We start from the raw sequence: 22216 nt of genomic DNA on the forward strand, positions 1-22216 counted from the left end.
TGAAAGAAAGGGGGTGGGGGGGGGGTTGTAACTTGTGTTAACAAAATCTTTGCACTCGCATCTTTTGTTACTGTATTAGAACTACATTTATGTCAACAGCCAGTCAAGAAACCAAGATGTTAACAAGTAAAAAGTGACAGACCTATTCTCTTCTTCCATTTCTCCCCTGTTACTGTAATGTTAGCTTTTAGACACATCACAGCTGCATGGGGAAAATGATTTACTTTCAGGCTGGGCTCCTACTGAGTTCTTCTGTAGGCTATGACTTAAATGCTCTCCGTCTGCTCATGTAAATGCATGATAAAGTAATACCATATCTAATTCCTCTCTATATAAATAGGATGTCCAAAGAATGCCATTTAAATAACACTAATTACTGTAACTGCGCTGTCGATTGGTTCAATCAGAGTGTGATTTTTGCTGTGTAGTTTGATTTGCATACGGTATAACCCAGGAGGCAGAAGGTCAAGGTCGGAGTGAAATTTGAAAACACAAGTTTGAGCTTTTCTTTAAATAAAGATAATTTATTCTGCCAAATATACACTCAGGTTGTTAGGTACAACTAGCTACAACTAATGCAGTCTAATACAAAAGTCCCGCAGTAAATTCTACCTTCGTGAAGGTTGTACTGTATCAACAAGGCTGAAAGTAGTAGCCCATGAGACAGGTAATCTGAGAAAATCCTGTTCCTCTGCCTCCCCTAGTGTTCCTAATGCCATTTGCAAGTTTCCACTGCGCACAGAGATAAACATTTATCTATTTTGCTGCAGCAAGTTACACTATGGATAAATGAACGTATATATAAATAAATACAATTCTAAATAGATTAATACATGTCAATAGATGAATAAGTGAATTAAACAATATATGAATGAATAAATAAATACACAAATGTGTAAATATATATAATTAAATGACTAATGGTGGAATATGTAATATATTTACTGTATTGAATCAAAAAAGGACCCCAATGTGTCATCAGATATCTAGTTTTCTGACAACAATGCTAGAGCCAGTATTTTCTCCTGTGAAATTTTCGTTCCGTGACGCAATGTCTGTTTTCGTTTGGGCCTGTGTGTTGGTATCAACTGCCTATTCTGACAGCCGGGCCGGGTTGCCAGATATGTACCTGTAAAAACCCAAACCCAGCGCGCTACAGCTGTTAGTGCTGCCATGGAAGCAGCAAACAAACGAAAACAAAAAACACCTTGCCATTTTTGAAAACGGTTGCATAACCAGAGACAGGTAAAAGGGTAAATATTAGAGATGCTAACAATGACAATGTGTGACATTGGTTTCAGCGTTCTCAACACCTGGCAACTCCTGTGACCTTCGACGGTGGGGAGGAGGTGCCGGGGGGAGACGACTCTTTTCAGCATTACGAATTTGGGCTGCAGTAACCATTTTAAACGCTAGCTGTCAGTATTACATCTCTCATGTAGCTGAGAGCCAAGATCAGAAAGCAGGCAAGCATGGAGACTCAGGATCAACTAGAAATGATAGTGACAACGTACACAGCCCAGTCTCGCACAGGCAAAACGTTTCCCCATTGTCACATTTGTGGGAAAGCTTTCAAGGTGGGGGGCCCAGTTGTCTAGACACCTGCAGACCCACACAGGTGGGAAGCCGTTTTCTTGCAAAACCTGTTGGAAAGATTTTCATTGTAATAGTAAGTTGAAAGTCCACATGAGAAGCCACACAGGTGAGAGGCCATGTTCTTGTAACGCACGTGGAAAAGGTTTCAAACGTAGCAATGCGTTGAGAGTCCACGTGAGAAGCCACGCGGGCGAGAAGCCATTTTCTTGCAAAACCTGTGGGAAAGATTAAGTATCTGATAGTAAGTTGACAGTCCACGTGAGAACCCACACTGGAGAGAAGCAGTATTCTTGCAAAAAAATGTGGGTGAAGATTTTGGATGTAATCGTAACTTGACAGCCCAAATGAGAATCAGCAAAAGGATATTGAAAAGAGCAAGAGACCGACATCATCAGAAAAAAGCGTGAAGGCTACCGTAGCTCTAATACGTACTTTCTGCGTGGCGCGAGAGAGTTGATTGCGATATATGATCTCAACGCTAGATGGGAGAAATTCCCACACACTGGACCTTTTTTAAAGGAGAAATCCAGCGCAAAATGACCCTAGGGGTTAATAACACGTGTACCGAGTCGACCGTTCTCTGGGATATGTTTTCATGCGAATCGAATGTGACCAGTTTTAGCCCAAACCGCTAATTAGCTTATAAAGCTAGTCGTCGTGGCACGGGTAAAGTAAAAAGAAATCTCAATTTCTATACCGCTAACAAGGCTCAAAATAGCACCACACTTCCACGGTAGCATAATGAGGGTCCCTACATGTAAACACAAGCATTGAGAACTCTGTAAGTGTACAGACAGTTTATTAAAAAGATAGTTTATAAAGACAGTACCGTTCACGTATACGGGCAGGCGCCATCTTGGGAAAACAGTCCCGATCAGTCGAACGACGAACTCTGTGCTTGAGCTATGTTACTGGTTACAGGTTACACGGCGTTCGGCGTTCGACTGATCGTGACACACATTAGAACCCACACAGACGAGAAGCCATTTTCTTGTAAGATTTTAGATGTGACTGTGTATTTGTTGCCCCCTTGTGAGAAAACGCACAGGTGAGAGGCCGTTTACATGCAAAAGTAGTGGTAGAGCTTTCAGACACAGTCGTGACTTGACAGTCCACGTGAGAGTCCACACAGGTGGGAAGCGATAGTCTTGCAAAGCGTGGGAAAGGTTTTGGATATAGCGGTCACTTGACAGCCCACATAAGAACCCACACGGACGAGAAGCCATTTTGCTGCAGAAAGTGGGAAAGGTTTGATATATTAGTGGCTTGGCGCTCCACATGAGAACCCACACAGGTGAGACTAGGCCGTTCCTTCGCAAGACATGAGGGAAAGGTTTCAGACACAGTTGGAACTTGACAGTCCCCATGAGAAGCCACACAGGTGAAAAGCGATATTCTTGTAAAACGTGCAGGAAAGGTTTTTGGAAATAGCAGCGGCTTGTCGGCTCACATGAGAACACACACAGGTGAGAAGCAATACTCTAGCAAAACATGTGGGAAGGGTTTCGGATATAGTAGTGGCTTGTCGGTCCACGTGAGAACCCACAGGGGAGACGCCATACCTTTGCATGACCTGCGGGAAAGGATTCATTGAAATGCCAAAATGTGAAAAGGCATATGACAACATTTGTTTGTGTATTCGTGTTGAACCGTCAACCGTAAGGGGCTCATAGTTCAGTGCGTGCTTTTCGGCTTTAGGTGAAGATGGGTGAACATTCTGAGTTTAATACATTTTTTTTAAATTAAATTTATGAAGATTCTGCGTATTTCTGCATCTGCAGATTCCATGTTGCCCTGCTAATGCTAATCGCTGACCTATGTGCAGGAAAGAGAGAAAAGCCTACAAGTCAAAATAGCTACCTGTAACAAGATCTTTATGTTAAGATGAATTAACGTACAATAAATGTATATGTCGTGAAAGGTCTTGAGTCTGTATAATAGCTGTTTGTACCATACAATATTAATACAAGCCAGGTCAAATAGCCCTTATGTACAAATCTCTTTTTGCTTCATAGTTCTGAATTAAATCCAGAGCATTATGTACATGAACATGCTCATGACATATTTAACCATTTTGCATTTTTAAACACGTGTGTTGTAGTTGCTCTCTGCCTTATTATGAACTACAGTCACTTCAGGTACTAGATTATCCTGGGTTGTCATAAACCGCTTCATAATAAAATCAATGGAGAGACCCACTTTAAAATATTGAATTTGTGATCATATCAGAGGGCAGCTTTCAAAAAAACCAAGAGACTAATTTTAAATATTAAAAGAAAAAGAAAATATGATGAAATACATGAAGCAAAAAAAAACAGCAACTAAAATTTGTATTATTCCGACGCCCCATGAATGCCCTAACTAACTGGCAATGTTAACAAAAGTGAAAAATAATTTGTATATCCGTTTAGGGGATTCAGATCCAGTCCCAAATGAAATGGGTTCTTCCTTGGCCCATGCTACACTCTTCCACCAAGTTTCATGAAAATCAGGCCAGTAGTTTTTTCCGTAACATAACCACCTTGGCGGAGGTAAATAAACAATATAAAGATCGTGTAACTATGAGTGCTCCCGAGGATACATTTTTTTGGGCTGACATGCATGTACAGTTACAGCATATTAATAAACAATTACAATTACACGTGTCCCTTTAAATTATCATTGGGTTCAAGCTTTAGCTGACAATAGGAGATTTTAATCAAGTGGTTCAAATACTGCAACTATTCGCTGCAAATTAATAAAAGCTCAATGGAAAATATGGAAGTATATTTTAACAATGAAGCGCCGTGTTTTACAGTCAAGATTAAAATAGTTTTGGGCATGTGAGCCGGCTGGTTCGATCCTTTCCATCTGGAACATTTACTGCACACAGAACTCATTATTTTCTGTCTCTTTCATGAGAGTGATTTCATTTTACCTCCACACAGCTGGATATTGTTAGTCTGCTGTTTCCATGACAATGATGTAGTGAACAATATGAGCTCATAACAAAACAAAAAGAAACTAGAATCACCGCCTTGCAGTTGTATCCCGCCATCAAAGTTGCAGTTTACATCCATGTCTGTCTAGACTCATATATATATATATATACATATATATATATATATATACATATATATATATATATATATATACATATATATATATATATATATATATATATATATATATATATACATATATATATATATATACATATATATATATATATATATATATATATATATATATATACATATATATATATATATACATATATATATATATATATATATATGTAGTGAAGACCTTGAAGAAATATAATAAAAGGTATTAAGTGTATTTTCTGGCAAAACATGGATGCTTCACACACAATAGCACACAACCCGGCAGCAAAGAATATCTTTACAATCACCACAGTTTCAAAATTACACCATCGTCATGATTGTTATCAGACTGTGTCTCCCCTTCTGTTCCTGAGAAAAAAGGTTTTTGCAGAACATTATGATGTCACAGTGAAGTTGACCTTTGACCTTTTGGATATAAAATGTCATTACTTCTTTATTTTATCCTTTAAGACATTTGTGTGAAATTTTGTCATATTTCCCTTAAAAAAATAAATTCCCTTAAGGTGAGATATTGCGTTCATAAGAATGGGACGGATGGACGGATGGACGGATGGACGGATGGACGGATGGACGGAAATCCCGAAAACATTCTGCCTCCGGCCACAGCCATCGCCGGCGCGGAGGCTTAAAAAGGCCGATCAATTAAATGGACTCTCCACTGAATTGACACGAGGTTCAGTTTACTCGAGTACTATTAGGCCTTTGAAAACACCCGTATCATGTTTTCTGTGACTCTGTAGGAAGATTTCCACTGATCACGTCATAGTGATGTCATCAGGGTTGTGATTGACCGTGCGTTCAAGGACATCGGAAAAAACGTTTTTTCCGAGTGAAAACGTCACCATTCACGTAACTTCCTGTGGTGGGAAACTCAGGGTCGATTTTGCTAACCAAGTTTCCCAGTTGGTGACGTGTTGTTGACAACTGACGTTTGATGTAGGCGACTTTGGTTCACTGAACATATTTCAATGACAATAAACTGTTTATTGTGGACAAACGCCTCTGCCAAGAAACATGCACAGACATAATATGTTTCAAATTATTCATAAATAGGCCTATGTATAAAAAAACAACACCTTATCCGTGTCCTTTCCCGTTGGTTGTCCTGCAGATAACACAAACAAACACCTGGCGATGTGCTGTTTGGATGCTCGCATAAGAAAACAGCAGCAAATATTTTGTTATTGTGGCCTCCATGTTTTCACACACCTGATGCTCTAGGCTACGGCCAACCGTTTGTGGCAGTCATGCAAAAAGTTGTTATGCCAAACGCCAATATAACAGAAGAAGAAGAACGCGCATCCCGACCATGTGAATGCTGCCAGTTGGGAAAACAACGTAATCACGGGGGCGGTCCCTGTTATTCCGAGGTGGCATGAACGCATCATGAGTCTTTACATTTTCTCACCACAACTGTGTGTGTATGTCATGTATGGCTACCTGGATGGGAAACAGTTTCAGCCTTTGAAACAAGTTTAAAATATTTCTTTAATGATTCTGGAAATACATTTTTAGAACAGTGTCAAAGGGTTTCATGTAATTTTCAAAGATTGCCGGGTATTTATATTTTTCAGAGAAACTGAAATGTAAGCATCCCTGCACATCACACAAACTGGGGCCAGGAGGGTCTGATGGATAGAGAAGAGTTGCATTATGGGAAATGTAGGATCCAGCACATTAGGAGCTTGACCGACTAAAACTTTACAAAATAAGGTTTTTGCACACAAAACATACACATATAGTTTGTAAAATGTGATGAAACCATTAATCAATTAGTTGATTGACAGAAAATGTATTGGCAACTATTTCGATTTTTTAAGTAATTCTTGTATGTAAAACATTTCATGTTGCCATCTTTACAAATGTGAAAATTAGCTGATTTTACTTTTTATTATTTTTAATGTATTTAATGTTGGTTGGACAAAAACTAAAATTGTGAAGGTGTTTCTTTAGGTTTTGGGTAATTGTAACAGCATTTATCACTATTTTCTCTATTTATACAAACTAAATCAATTGATTAATGGAGCAGAAAAATCAGCAGATAAATCCTTGATGAAAATACTCATTAGTTAATAGTTCAAAATGAGCTCCAGCTCAACCAACCACATCAGTAAATCCAACTTTTACAGTAATGCATGTAATAATTATCTAATGTTATACTATAGCCCATAATAGTATAGTCTGGATCAACGGAACTACATTCACAGGATAATTGCGTGACATTGTGGCTATTCTCAAACTCTGTTCTCTTCGGGAAACAATAACAAACTTTGCGCTAGCAAGTTTCACTCTGAAAATGGCAAGTTTTGAAGAAAATGTACTAACTGCATTTACTAACTGGGACGTTTTGGGACTGATATGAGAGGATTGGTGTGGACGAAGTACGTACGGCGATACACTGGTAAGAGCTAGAGAGGTTTAACCATGTATCCAGCTAATTTAAATAGCTCACATTACTGTATTGTGTCAACAGTTAACTTCATGTATTGCATGTGGCATTTATTTTTGCGTGGTGCAAATGTTCCATCAAAACACGTTCCTTCCAGAGACTATTTTGCAGAGTAGTCCTGCCTAAGACGATTGTTGGTGATTGGTTTAAAGAAATGCAAACAACCCAGAGCGTTTTTTTTCTCCCTTATCCCAGAATGTATGTGTGGTGTAGCCATAGACTGTAAAACTAGCCAGACCTCATTACACAGCGCTGTTGAGCTAGACTAATAATAGTATAACAGTCACATGGGACATTTTTCTGCATTACTACTTTTACTTTTAATACATTTCCTGAGTATACTTATATAACTTTACTTAATGCAGTGCCTTATAGGTCCCATGACATGGTGCTCTTTGGATGCTTTTATATAGATCTTAGTGGTCCCCTAATACTGTATCTGAAGTCTCTTTTATATAGAACTTAGTGGTCCCCTAATACTGTATCTGAACTCTCTTTTATATAGACCTTAGTGGTCCCCTAATACTGTATCTGAAGTCTCCTTTATATAGACCTTAGTGGTCCCCTAATACTGTATCTGAAGTCTCCTTTATATAGACCTTAGTGGTCCCCTAATACTGTATCTGAACTCTCTTTTATATAGACCTTAGTGGTCCCCTAATACTGTATCTGAAGTCTCCTTTATATAGACCTTAGTGGTCCCCTAATACTGTATCTGAAGTCTCTTTTATATAGACCTTAGTGGTCCCCTAATACTGTATCTGAAGTCTCTTTTATATAGACCTTAGTGGTCCCCTAATACTGTATCTGAAGTCTCTTTTATATAGACCTTAGTGGTCCCCTAATACTGTATCTGAAGTCTCTTTTATATAGACCTTAGTGGTCCCCTAATACTGTATCTGAAGTCTCTTTTATATAGACCTTAGTGGTCCCCTAATACTGTATCTGAAGTCTCTTTCCTGAAATTGAGCCTTGGTGCAGAATTACAGCCTCTAGAGCCAGTCCCACAATGAGCTTTCCTTAGCTCATTGTGGAGTAGAGAGAGAGGGGGGGAGGGGTGGGGGGCAAGGTGGAGGGTGGGGGTGTGGCCTTGACCAACTGCCACTTTGCTCGTTTGAAAGCCATGATGTCTCTCTCTCTCATGGGTGGGCCAAATTCTCTGGGTGGGCAAAGCAGAGAACGGGGAGGTAACCTTTCCCCTTGTGACGTCATAAATGGAAGATTCCAGATCGGCCCATCTGAGCTTTCATTTTCTCAAAGGCAGAGCATGATACCCAGGGCTCGGTTTACACCTATCACCATTTCTAGCCACTGGGGGACCATAGGCAGGCTGGGGGAACGCATATTAATGTTAAAAAAAAAAAACTCCATAAAGTGACATTTTCATGCCATAGGACCTTTAACTTGTGAAAGAGTATTTTTATAGTGTGGTATTAGTAGACTACTCCTTTTACTGAAGTAAAGGATCTCAGGACATCTAGGAGTTCCCTGCGAGGAAATCTCATCAGTTGGGGTGTCTGGTGGTTTAAAGCGTGTCTAAATAAAGCTGCCGTGACATGAAAGCTACAGTAAAAATGAATCATAAAAGAAAAAGAAAAGAAAAAAACAGAGATGCATGATACATGTAAGTGTTGGATCTTCAGAGTGCAGTGTGGTGTTGCCTCCAGCCCACAGAGGAGTGGGAGCCTCCACAGGCTCGCTCTGATTGGCTGGGACACGGATAACTCCATTTTGGAAAACAGCTGTTTGAAGACACAACCTTTTTCTCGTTGTTTGCAGACGGTACCCTGAGAAAAACACCCAGTGTTTTAACCCACACGCACACACCTCTCTCATCACCACCACAGGTTTTTTTTTTAATCCACACTATCGGTCCAGTTCGGCTTATTTGCTTTTTTTTTTTTTTTTTGTCCTACTGCCAGGAAACTTAACTGGGGGGGGATCCATGGTGTTACGTTTCCGTTGTAACAAGTGGATAACAGGAGGCGACCCGACCAAGGTTAGTGGCAATATTACTGAAATATGTGCGGCGGGAAAACGGCTTTATGTGTGGGTTTATGTGTATAAAATGGTTCATGTTTGAAGTGACCGCCGGGTCGCAGGGAGCTGCACAGTCACGAAGCGAGTATATATATATATATATATATTATTAAAAACGTGCTTTTCAAAAAGGCATTTTTCCTAGCCAGCAAAACGACCAACCATAGACAATGCATTATCTTTGCAGAGCCGTTGGTGCCCACTGTAACGTTACACACGTTGAATCTGTCAGACGGATACAATGAACTCCCCTCGGTGAATTACATTATGTTAATTACATTTTTTCCCTCGAATGTATGAAGCATTCATTTGTATTTGTGTGTGTGTGTGTGTGTGTGTGTGTGTGTGTGTGTGTGTGTGTGTGTACACACACACAGTTTTAAAGGACTGGCAAGCACGTCCTTCCCACACATTAGCTGCTGCATTCAGGGGAGCTAATGACTGGATAGCTTTTTCGAAAGCTCTCATCTCCCCTCTCATCAACGGTTGCTTTTTTTCTGCTCCGTGAATGCGTCCAGCCAGCCAGCAACCAACCGACCCTCCTCCCCTGTAAACACAAATCAACTTCCTATTTCCTAACCCGGTTTGATAACCGCAGCGATGACAGCGGGTTTTCATGCAGTAATCTGGCTGCTGAGAGAGAGAGAGAGAGAGAGAGAGAAAAAAAAAAAAAAAAAGAGAGAGAGAGAGAGAGACCCGTGTCAGTCCAGTTTTTCTGGAGCTGACTTCTTGTGAACCGACGGGGCTGGATGGAGATGCAGCAGCAGGCGGGTTGGGCAGGGGGGGTGGTGGTGGTGGTGGTGGGGAGCAGCCTGGGACCCCCCCACTTTGCATTAGTGTTGCTGGGCAAGTGCCAGCGTTACTGGGCATGGGCACTGGTGAAGAGAAACACTGGCTGCTTGCTTGCCTGTGGTGCTGCTTTGCTTCCCCTGTGGAGTGGACTGGCTGGCTCGCTGTAACCAAAACAGTGCACGGGCTAAACATGGAATCTAGAAGACAAGACATAGAAGAAGAAGAAGAAAAACATATATACCAACAATTGTGATTACATTTAAGTACCAGTGTTGTAATATAACCAGCAGCTTTATTTCAGACCAGTGTCAGCTAGATTGTGGCTTGTCTTGACAGGGTGGGACTGTGATGTGTTCTGATTTGGCATTTCATGGCTCATGGACAACTATTGCACAACATGATGGAGTAAAACTAGGGTAATATGTAGGGATGCCATTATTGATTATTTAGATTTTTCTGCCGATGAATTATCCGGTTTAATTGATTAAATGTAATTCATGAAATTCAACCTGAAATGAATTGGTGTCTAAGTTTCTAATCTTTCTTTTTAAAAATGCCAGCCACAATGTCCTAAAAACCCAAGGTGATGATAGCTTTGTATTTTTTAAACACTCCAAAACGTTTAGATATTCAATTTACTATCACGTAGACGAAGCAAACTAACAAATCTTCATAATTTAGAAACCGGAACTCCAGAATATTTGGCTTTTTTTTTTTTTTTTTGCTTGAAAAGTGACTGACAATGATCAAAGTAGTAGCAGCAGATTCTTTTTTGGACTAATCATTTCAGCTCCAGTAAGATGCGTTTCATGTTCGCATAATGTTTCCAAGCGCTGCAGCTGAAGGTGAATCTGTCCTCCCCATACTTCAAAACGGGAACGTCATTCCTGGACATCATTTTAACATCAAAGAGCAGATAATAGCTTTTTTATATCGGTGGAAAACCCGCATGCCGTAGGGGATTAAGCCACTTGATGAATTTAAGATGAAAATCTGCAGTCTGATGTCAGCTAAGTCTTTTTTTGTTGTTGTTGTTGTTGGAACAGCTCTCTACTGCCTCGCCTGCTCTCTTCGTACCAGTTAACCAAACATGGTCTGTTATCCTTCAGTGGTCAAAATAGAGGAGCGGGGGTGGTGGTGGGGGTTGAGGTGGGGGGGACAGAACAGAGAGCACAGCGATGCAAGACAAAGAACTGCTACTACAGACACACATGCCCCGCTAACCTTGGGCAGATCCCTGCAGAACCTTACCGTGTTTCAATTTACCGATCATAACAAGTCTGCAACAGGGCTGCATGATACGAGGAAGTATGCCGTAACGTTGTTGAATATCCCGGTAATAATATCACTAGCTATAATGAACCCCTTTTTCTGATTCTGATAAATGAACAGATATTAAAGTGTAATCACTTCTGCAAGTATTCTGCTAAAATCCAACAAAATGATTGTTGAATACAAAAAAGAATGAAAGGAAATCATTTCTAACATTCTTTTATTAAACAAATTGAACATTGAATTGAAAGTAAAAGGCACCACTAATAAAAAAAAAAAGAAAAAAAAAAGTTTTTTGCTGATATTCTCTTTTTAACTAACAGAACTTCTCTGGAGTGTCTTTTGCGATGTGTTTATCGCGCCAGTTGATATAGAAACACGATGTGTTGTGCGGCCCTGGTCTGCATGGAAAGAAAAGACCGTTCATGCGCTGCATGTTTTAGTTATTATAAAGGCTGGCGCCCGGAGGCCTTTTGTGCTTTATGCGTCTTCTTATCTGCGGCTGCGTTTATTCAGAAAGCGCCTAAATCATGAGTTATCAGATCCTACTTGTGCTGTTATCTGCAGTGCTGCATGACCAACACTCTCACCAACGCTGCTCTCTTCCTGCAACTCCTTCAGTAAATGGAAGTCCTATCTGCTCCTGCTGAGCGCTGCCAACAATAACACGATTACTCTGAGAACATTCGGACCCCTTTAGCTTCCCCCGGTGCTGAGAGCCTGCGTTAAGTATACATGGCGGGGGTGGAACTGTAGGTTGCTGTGTGGTTGTTTTACCATAAGCGGTCATCAGGTCTTCTCTTGTCCTGCCAGGCGGCTTTTCTTTTCTGTAGGGCTGCAACTAACGATTATTTTCACCGTCGTCAATTAATCTGCTGATTTATTTTCTAGATTAATGGGTTAGTTGTTTGTGTCTTTAAAATGTTAGAAAATGGTAAAAAAAAAAAAAAAAAAAGATGATGTCCTCAAATGTCTTGTTTTGTCCACAACTCCAAGATTAATTGAATTGAAATGTCTTTAATGTCCCCAAGGGGCAATTTGGTTCACAACGGTAGGGGTGGGGGAAAAAATCGATACAGCATAGTATCGCAATATTTTCCGTGGCAATACTGTGTCGATACACAGACGCCAAGTATCGATCTTTTATGATATATGTGTTGGTCAGTTTTTCTTCTTGACAATCCCATTTTGCAGCAATAAAATTGAAGTGAGATGAACAAACGGAGAACTGTGTCTTTTTAGATAAAACGGATGTCGACAAAGTTTTCTTTTGGGGACATCATTTGAAATTGGGAAAACTTTGAAGTTGAAAAAAAGGTAATACATTGCAATATATCGTAGAATATTGCAATATGTTTAAAATCGCAATAATATCGTATCGCGACATAAGTATCGTGATGATATTGTATCGTGAGGCCTCTGGTGATTCCCACCCCTACACAACAGGTAGCCAACACATACACATTAGCACAAAAAAAACATGAAATAATAGATAAGAACATAAATATTATGTTATATAAATGTTCCATTATCTTTAATGTGACTATTATCGCCACTGTTCATCACACCCCCAACCGGCCCCGCCAGACACTGCCTACCAAGAGTCTGGGTCTGCCGAGGTTTCTTCCTAAAAGGGAGTTTTTCCTCGCCACTGTCGCAACAGCCACTGCTAATGCTTGCTCTTGAGGGAATTACTGTTATTGTTGGGGTTTTGGAATTTATAGAGTGTGGTCTAGACCTACTCTATCTGTAAAGTGTCTCGAGATAACTCTTGTTATGATTTGATACTATAAATAAAATTGAATTGAAATACACATGTACACTATACTTGAAAAAATATGTGGGCAGGGATGGCAGATGACCTATAGTTTGTTGAGGAACCCTACAGCTGATGGTATCTGTTAGACCTGGCACGTTTTCGGGAGGTAGGCTATACCTCCTTCCTGATGGTAGGAGGCAAAACTCAGAGTGTAGTGGGTGAGTGATGTTAGCCCAAATGACCATTGCCCTCTGCGTGGCTCTGGCCTCATACACATGCCGTATGCTGTTGAGGTCAGTGCCAATTATTTTCCGACATAGATGTTCAGTTTACCGTCACAGAGTAGTGAAGAAACTACAGTATTCACATTTAACAAGCTGGAATCAAAGAACAATCTTTGCAGCTCTGTTTCTCTGTACTCCGCTTTCTGTTCTCCTGAAAGATAAAAGAGCTTTCATCAATATATTGTAGTAGATAATCGTATTCCTAGTTTGCGAACACTGTCCTTTTTAATGGGAATCTGAGGCAGCTGGATTCAGATCTTTTCCGCAGTACGGACGGGACAAAACATGCTTAAGATAAAAATAGCAATCTATTCTCAGAATTGGTTCAAGTGCCTTCTAGATATCTCTGAGATTATGTCCACAATCGGCCGCCTGCCCAGAGACCTTTTGATGACGGGGATCAGAAAACAACAGTCCTGTAGTCTGTAACAGTGAAGCAGGCTTTTGGTACCATGTGAACATGCTGCTCGGGGTCTATTTTTGGATGCCTCCTCCTCTGTATAATCATTGGTTTAATGTGTACATATTTTGTGGACAGGGATTTGTCCGTTCAACTGTGTTGACCTCCAACTGCTTTTTATGCCTTGTGTACAGAGGACTTAAGCTCCTCTGTTTTTAGCTCCCTGACTTCCCCGTGAGGAGAAAATGAGTGGCGTCGGATCACCCCGGCCTTCAGTGTGTCATGTACCAGACAGAAAAGGCTTTCAGATACACAAAGAGACTGTGAGAGACGGTGTTGTAGTACTCGAGAACGGTCTCGGTCTCAAGACTACTTTTTCAATGTCTCATCTCGGGAAACGACTGCGTTTTTATTCGGCCTTGTCTCGGCCTCAGATAAAGAGGCATATCACTGAATTGCCTGTGCGTTGTCTGATTTGTGACGTCATTACCGTGATTGGATGTAAAACTTCCTGCGTCAAATGCAACCGATAACTTGACTCATTTCTAATTTAAAACGTGTTACTGTTGACCCCCTCTCCCCGCCCCCTTAACAAGCACTCCCAAGAAAGAAAGTGAATGCAGGAGACAGGAGAAGCTCTGGCTGTCTGGGAGATGTCAGCCAAATTGTCGGTAATAAAAATCTGGCTACATTAACCATAAGGAGTTTATTAGCAAAACAACATCTAAAAGAGCAGTGCTTCAATTCTGTCAGCAATGTAATGCTGACTGAGACGGCTGAGACCACCTCTGATTTTATTAAAGGTCCCATCATGGCATTAAAATGTCACTTTATGAGGTTTTTTAACATTAATATGAGTTCCCCCAGCCTGCCTATGGTCCCCCAGTGGCTAGAAATGGTGATAGGTGTAAACCGAGCCCTGGGTATCCTGCTCTGCCTTTGAGAAAATGAAAGCTCAGATGGGCCGATCTGGAATCTTCTCCTTATGAGGTCATATATAAAAGAGACTTCAGATACAGTATTAGGGGACCACTAAGGTCTATATAAAAGAGACTTCAGATACAGTATTAGGGGACCACTAAGGCCTATATAAAAGCAGCATGTCATATTGGACCTTTAAGAACAAGCCTATGGTTAGCACCTTCCTTGGTCTTGGTCTTGACTCAGTCACGCCCTCTCAAAGCCTTGGTCTTGACACGGTCTTGTCCTGCATTGGTCTTGGTCTTGACTTGGTCTCGCCCCCCACCAAGCCATAGTCTTGACTCGGTCTCGCCCTGCCTTGGTCTTAGTCTTGACTCTGTCTTAACCCCTCAAAGTCTTGGCCTTGAGTCGGTCTCGCCCTGCCTTGGTCTTGGTCTTGACTCGGTCTCGCCACCTGAAAGTCTTGGTCTTGTCTCGGTGCACTCTGGTCTTGGTGATGACTTGGTCTCGGTTTAGATGGTCTTGACTACAACACTGGATAAACACTCAGGTTATGATAATGAAATGGTTATTTCCTCTGTGACCTCTTATTTTGTGTAGCCAAAGGTCTATTTCTAGTTTTATTTACTTCAGATGTCAGGGTCAGATGTATATACCACATGTATGCACAAAAACCAGGCATACATCGTTTCCCACAAATTTAAAGAAGACCAGTTGGATGTTATGACAAGATGAAATATGAGGGCGTTTAGGTTGTTAGCAAGTTTCACTCATTGTCTCATATTTTTGCAGTCTACACAGTGATAGTTAGTGTGTAGTTGTCGCAGAGTATCAATGGAAGGGGCAAATGAACTTCATTTGTGTGCAGTTTTGTCAATCTTTTACTAGAGGCATCATTTTTATTGTCCTGTTTTAAGGCTCCTTTTCATTTTATCCTTTTTGTCGTGAAGCACTTTAACACTGTTTGGATAACGGCACTATAAAGTGAATTGAAATTGATTCTCTCTCTGACGTTTAATGATGATGATTGAGACGTCACAGCCTATGATGGTACATTTAGCCTAATGAAATAATGACACAGGCGCTATAAATAGCCACAGTCATTGCTATTGGTCGTGTGCAATTATGGCTGACAGGTCTAATGGAGTGGTGGTGCCTGATGAAGTATTGATATGAAAACGGATGATGAAGGGCATGACATCTCCTATTTCTGGCTGGAGTTGTGCCAGTTTTACTGTGTATAGAAACCTACTGATTTTAACAACATCGCCAACAATTTCTGTCAATGCGAGTAAAAGAATTTGTAACCTTTTTTTTCCCCAGAAGGCACAGTGAACACAGCACAGCGCTCCATGTGTCATTTAGTATTGTATGTGGCGGTTTCTTTTGCGGGCTGCAAATGTTCCACCAAAACAAGTTCCTTCCCGAGAGCATTTATCAGAGGCACCGTCATTGCGTCCGGAGCTTAGCGCCGCCCAAGACGATTGCGATTGGTGTAAAGAAATGTAAACAACACCGACCGTTCTTTTCTCCTATCCCAGAATGCATCTGTGGGTGTAGCCAGAACTTACTCCACAGCGCTGTGGAGATGGGGCTGGCATTGCGAGACTAAGGACATACTGACAGTGATTCTCCTGGAAGTTTCCTTGGACCTTCCCTTTTTTTTTTTTTTTTTTTCTCTACACTATGAAACTGGGTCACCATTGTAACCCCTGTGAATACAAGCTGATCACTGCAGCCTGCAGGCTGTGGTCTACTACTAACTTACTATGCCACAGCCGTGGAACGAGCGTGTCAAGATAGATTTTTGGGTGGAGTAGCATGTCATGGTTTGGTTGATTTGATTCCAACCGAAAATTGGCGCAGGAAATGTAATATACTGACCCGGCCAACTTAAATGGCTTGGTCCAAAGCCCTGTTAGAGACTGCAGCTGCAACCCCGCACACAGTAAGTGGCTACAGAAAATAGATGGATATTACATATCCATTAGTCAATCTTTTCTTGTTTTTTACATTTACAAGACCCAAATCTATTTCCTCTTCCTGATGAATGGCAGTTCATGGTGCGGTTGCTCTTCAAATTGGCAACACATCTGTTTTTCAGCATTAAGCCGGTTGATTTAATGGAGCAAAGCCGAGTTAGATTTCACAGATAGGGTCGAGGTGTTGAATAAACGCTGTTTATCTGGCGAGGATTTTGAATCAAGCCTTGTTATGTAAATGCATTCTCATCCACGTGAATCGGTCTGGAAGTAAAATAGACCTGTTTTAGTCCCGTTTTGGTCTCGCAAGTCACTGGAAGATGACTTGATGCGAATCTCTGTGATGATTTCAGGTGGCGTGGCCCATTTCAAATTCCATGTGGAGTGATGAGACAGAAAAATGCTGCAGGGTAAAAGGAAACAACGTGACCTTCACTGTTTGATGTGGAATCGTAAGCTTGTGATCGGCTTAACGCTTTGATTTCATCCACTTTGGGAATTCTCAGGCTCGGTTTGCTTTGAAATATTTTGATTGTTTTTCTGAGAAGGTTTTGATCCAAATCCCAGAGGAGGAGAAACACTGAGCGATGTTGCAAGAAAGTCGCTCACAGGAAGTACAGGGCAAATTATTGTCATTAAAATCCACTTGACCCTTTCTGTCGCTAGAGGAAAAATTAATTCATCAAATGTGTTAATTACACTTAATTAGACCAATTGGCCTATCGGGAAAAACTACTTGATGACTGAATGGTCAACAGAAGGCTTTAAAAACGGGGCTTACACCAAAGATTTCCCCTCTAAACTTCTCAGTCGGTTTCATTTAGATACCATTTGAGGCCAAAATAGATGAAATGAACCAATATTTCATGAAAAGCAAAGACTAGTGAAAAGTCAAAAGTATACAAATTTGTGCGGCAGAACTTTTGACTTTTTCTACTACTTCCCCATTCATCATCTCATAGTCTCGCATTGCCAGACCTTCTTCCACAACGCTGCGAAGGAGGAGGGTCTGGCTAGTCCACACAGCATTCTGGGATGGGAGAAAAACGTGCTGTGGTTTATTGGCATTTCTTTCAAACCAATCACAATTTTTGGGCGGCGCTAAGCTCCTGACTCAATAACAGCGCCTCTGCAAAATAGCCTCGGGAAGGAACTTGTTTTGGTGAAACGTGTGTACGTTCAAAAGTTGTTTAAGTCGTGCAACAGAAAACTCAGATTGGACAGATAGTAGGGGTAGGGGGAAAAAATCGATACAGCATAGTATTGCAATATTTTCTGTGGCAATACTGTATCGATACACAGACGCCAAGTATCGATCTTTTATTATGAGATGAACAAACAGAAATGTAATTTTTTGGATAAAACAGATGTTGACAAAGTTTTCTTTTGGGGACATAATTTGAAATTGGGAAAGATTTGAAATTGGAAAAAAGTAGGGGTGACCCCGAATAGTCAAAGATTCGATGCATCGATATGCGGAGCCTGATTCGACCACCAATCTCACAGTCGAATCTTCGCGGGTGTTATTATGAAACGAGGATCATACCATTTTGGCAATATGGGGGTGCTCAATGTCTAATTTCACACAGAACTACTGGTTTTGTACGGTTATATTAAGTTATATACAGCCTTTAATTATGATAATGCTGTAAAAAAAAAAAAAAAAGTGAAAAGAAAAAACCGTTCCATAAATATTTTTTACGTGTGTGTGTGTGTGTGTAAATCCAACCACCACCCTTGTGACAGATTTAAGTTTCACTTTCCCTGATCCGTGACAGACGAGGAGCATCTTGGCTGCAGGGATTAACGTTACTTAACAATGTCTGGAAAAAGAAAATCTAAAGTGTGGATGCACTTTGAAATGGTAAAATATGATCCAAAAAAAGTTATATGCAAGTTGTGCCAACAGCTCATGTCCTACCACTCGTCAACAACAAACATGGCTTTCCACTTAAAACGGGTAAGTTTATTACCAATAAAGACAGTTCACTCTTTCATATATAATGGCGCTTTTAATTTACGAATAGCAATATCATATGTTGGGACTTCAGACTGACGACGGCAGTTCATCTAGTAGTAGTACCGGAGCTGCGCCAAAACTAACTCAAAGAAAGCTAGATTTGAGACCGCCATTGTCTGAGAAAAAGAAAAGAGAAATCAGGGACAAAAGTGCAGAGTTTATTGCGCTCGACATGAGGCCAGTGAATGTTGTGGACGGTGAAGGTTTTAAAGAATTAATGCGCACACTTGAGCCAGGATACACAGTTCCCAAAAGAGAGACGGTTATGCATGCGGTGGATGCAAAATACGTGTCCATAAAATTGTTTTACCCTCCTGCTGACTAGTGTCGTGCCCCTCCCAACCCATTCACACACACACACATACAGTACAGGCCAAAAGTTTGGACACACCTTCTCATTCAATGTGTTTCTTTATTTTCATGACTATTTACATTGTAGATTCTCACTGAAGGCATCAAAACTATAAATGAACACATATGGAATTATGTACCTTTTGCTTTTTTAGATAACTCTGCAAACCCTTGGTGTTCTCTCAATGAGCTTCATGAGGTAGTCACCTGAAATGGTTTTTACTTCACAGGTGTGCCTTGTCAGGGTTAATTAGTGGAATTTTTTCCCTTATTAATAAAAAAGCAAAGAGTGGCTACTTTGAATAATCTAAAATATAAGACATGTTTTCAGTTATTTCACACTTTTTTGTTAAGTACATAATTCCATATGTGTTCATTCATAGTTATGATGCCTTCAGTGAGAATCTACAATGTAAATAGTCATGAAAATAAAGGAAACGCATTGAATGAGAAGGTGTGTCCAAACTTTTGGCCTGTACTGTAGATGATTCGACTGTCAGTCGACTATAGAAAGATTCGAGAATTCTGATTCAAATGTGTAAATCCTTAGTCGGGGACACCCCTAGAAAAAAGGTAATAAATGGCAATATATCGCAGAATATTGCAATATCTTTAAAATCGCAATAATATTGTATTATGACATAAGTATCGTGATGATATTGTATCGTGAGGCCTCTGGGGATTCCCACCCCTAACAGATAGTCTAGCTAGCTGTCTGGATTTACCCTGCAGAGATCTGAGGAGCAGTTAACCATAGTCCTCAGAAATCCACCGGAGGTTAGAACGCCAACACAAAGGAAGAGGAAGGTGGCGGACATCCAGCGGAATTTACGGCAGCACCTGAACAATCCCGGAAATGAACCATCGTTGATACAGACTAAGAGATATTTTGTGACCCTTCGGAGGGGGCCCAACCCCAATGTTGGGAACTACTGGATTCATTCACCGAACTGTATGTAATGTAGATCTGCAACATGGAATTAATTAACTAGCTGATAGACCGAACTCTGCAAGTATTTTGTTAACTGATTATTTCTTTCCAAGCAGAAATAACAAACATTCACTGTTTAAAGACATCATCTTGGACTGTCTGCATTTCTATACCCCTTCCTGTGTTCTATACACCAAACAATGGATTGTTTGAATGCTGCTTATGCATCAATGCTGCATCAGTATTCACCGTCTAATTATGTAGTAGATAATAACTGATGGGCCATTTTTACTTTTACTTTAATACTTTAGGTACATTTTGTTTATTCTGTACTTAACATATAGTAGGTAGGGATGGAACGATTACAGGTGTAACGGTAAACCACGGTAAAAATGTTGACGATAACAATTACCGTTTTCATTTAAAATGTCATTATTATTATTATTATCACGGTGGATTAGTTTAGGTTTTGCCTATATTCATGTAATATAATAAACACTGTTGCACTTTTTGAAACTATTTCAGCTTTGTGTAGGCCTATCAGTGCTTTCTGAACATATTGAACACACTTTTAAAAATACAGCGATAATACCGAAAACTGATCATTTTGGTCACTATAACGGTGAGGTTACATTTTCATACCGTTGCATCCCTAATAGTAGGATTTTAAATGAAGTACCTTTTTAGTCGTAACAGAGTATTTTCACATTGTTGTATTGGTACTTTTACTTGAGTAGAGGACCTGACTACTTCCTGGACTGCAGTGGTGTTACAGAAGGTTCGGTGTACATTAGAATAACTGAAGGTGTTTGTTCTGTACACACCAACATGAATGATGGTCTCCCTATCTAGGTCTGGAAGAAAGTGCAACGTTTGCCTCTGCTCTTTTTTTTTTTTCATGTGTTTGCTCATGAGGAGGGTTACGTTTGTGCCTTTTTATCACCGTCAACTCAGCAAATCGAATCACATGACGCCCACATCCTCCGAGACTTGTGGGAGAAAAGTGTGATGATGCAGCTGCGTGGATTTACTTGGCAACCGTGTGGTCGTCGTCGGCACAGGGGAGAGGGAGAGACTTCAGGTTGTTTCAGAGGCAGCCTAAAGAGCAGCTGGGGTTAGACATGTCAGACTTTCATTATTCATATATAATTCATTCTAGTGAGTTTACAAATCTTATTTTTGTTATTTGTGGAATGCGTTTTATATTCACAGATTGCACACGAAGTGTCAATCTGTCCACGCAAACTCAATGAGACATAGTAGGGCTGGGCGATAAATCAATTTTATCGATTAACTCGAATGTGTTGATTTGTTTAAATGAAAATCGATTTTCTCATCCCCTCTGGGCTCCCGTAGCTCCGAACGGGCTCAGCCCTCCTATATATATATATATATATATATATATATATATATATATATATATATATATATATATATATATATATATATATATATTACATACATACACACATAGTACAGGGCAAAGGTTGACACACCTTCTCATTCAATGCGCTTTTTTTTTTTTTTTCATGACTATTTACATTGTATTTTTACTGAAGGCATCAAGACTATGAATGAACACATATGGAAACAAAAAACATGTCTTATATTTTAGATTCTTCAAAGTAGCCACTCTTTGCTTTTTTATTAATAAGGGAAAAAAATCCACTAATTAACCCTGACAAAGCACACCTGTGAAGTGAAACCCATTTCAGGTGACTACCTCATCAAGCTCATTGAGAGAACACCAAGGGTTTGCAGAGTTATCAAAAAAAGCAAAGAATTTTTTCCCTTATTAATAAAAAAGCAAAGAGTGGCTACTTTGAGGAATCTAAAATATAAGACATGTTTTCAGTTATTTCACACTTTTTTGTTAAGTACATAATTCCATATGTGTTCATTCATAGTTTTGATGCCTTCAGTGAGAATCTACAATGTAAATAGTCATGAAAATAAAGAAACACATTGAATGAGAAGGTGTGTCCAAACTTTTGGCCTGTACTGTATATATATATATATATATCTCACGATACTTACATCATGATACGATATTATTGCGATTTAAACATATTGCAATATTCTGCGATATATTGCAATTCATTACCTTTTTTCCAACTTCATTTCAATTTCAAATTATGTCTCCAAAAGGAAACTTTGTCAACATCTGTTTTATTTTCTGAAAAGATATATTTCTCTGTTTGTTCATATCTCTTCAATTGTGTTGCTGCAAAATGGGATTGTCAAGCAGACAAACTGACCAACACATATATATAATAAAAGATCGATACTTGGCGTCTGTGTATCGATACAGT

At 40.0% G+C, this 22216-nt stretch overlaps 1 protein-coding gene across 1 annotated transcript in view; it reads left to right on the forward strand.

The window, feature by feature from the left end:
• The first annotated feature begins 8882 nt into the window (after positions 1-8882).
• Positions 8883-22216, forward strand: part of pkig (protein kinase (cAMP-dependent, catalytic) inhibitor gamma) — a 37744-nt gene continuing 24410 nt past the window's right edge. Inside the window, exon 1 of the mRNA XM_039801857.1 lies at positions 8883-9151. The gene's annotated coding sequence lies outside the window, so the exon portion shown is untranslated. The remainder of the gene's footprint in view (positions 9152-22216) is intronic.

The sequence above is a fragment of the Perca fluviatilis genome, chromosome 5 (genome assembly GCF_010015445.1).
Source record: "Perca fluviatilis chromosome 5, GENO_Pfluv_1.0, whole genome shotgun sequence".
NCBI classification, from domain to species: Eukaryota; Metazoa; Chordata; class Actinopteri; order Perciformes; family Percidae; genus Perca; species Perca fluviatilis.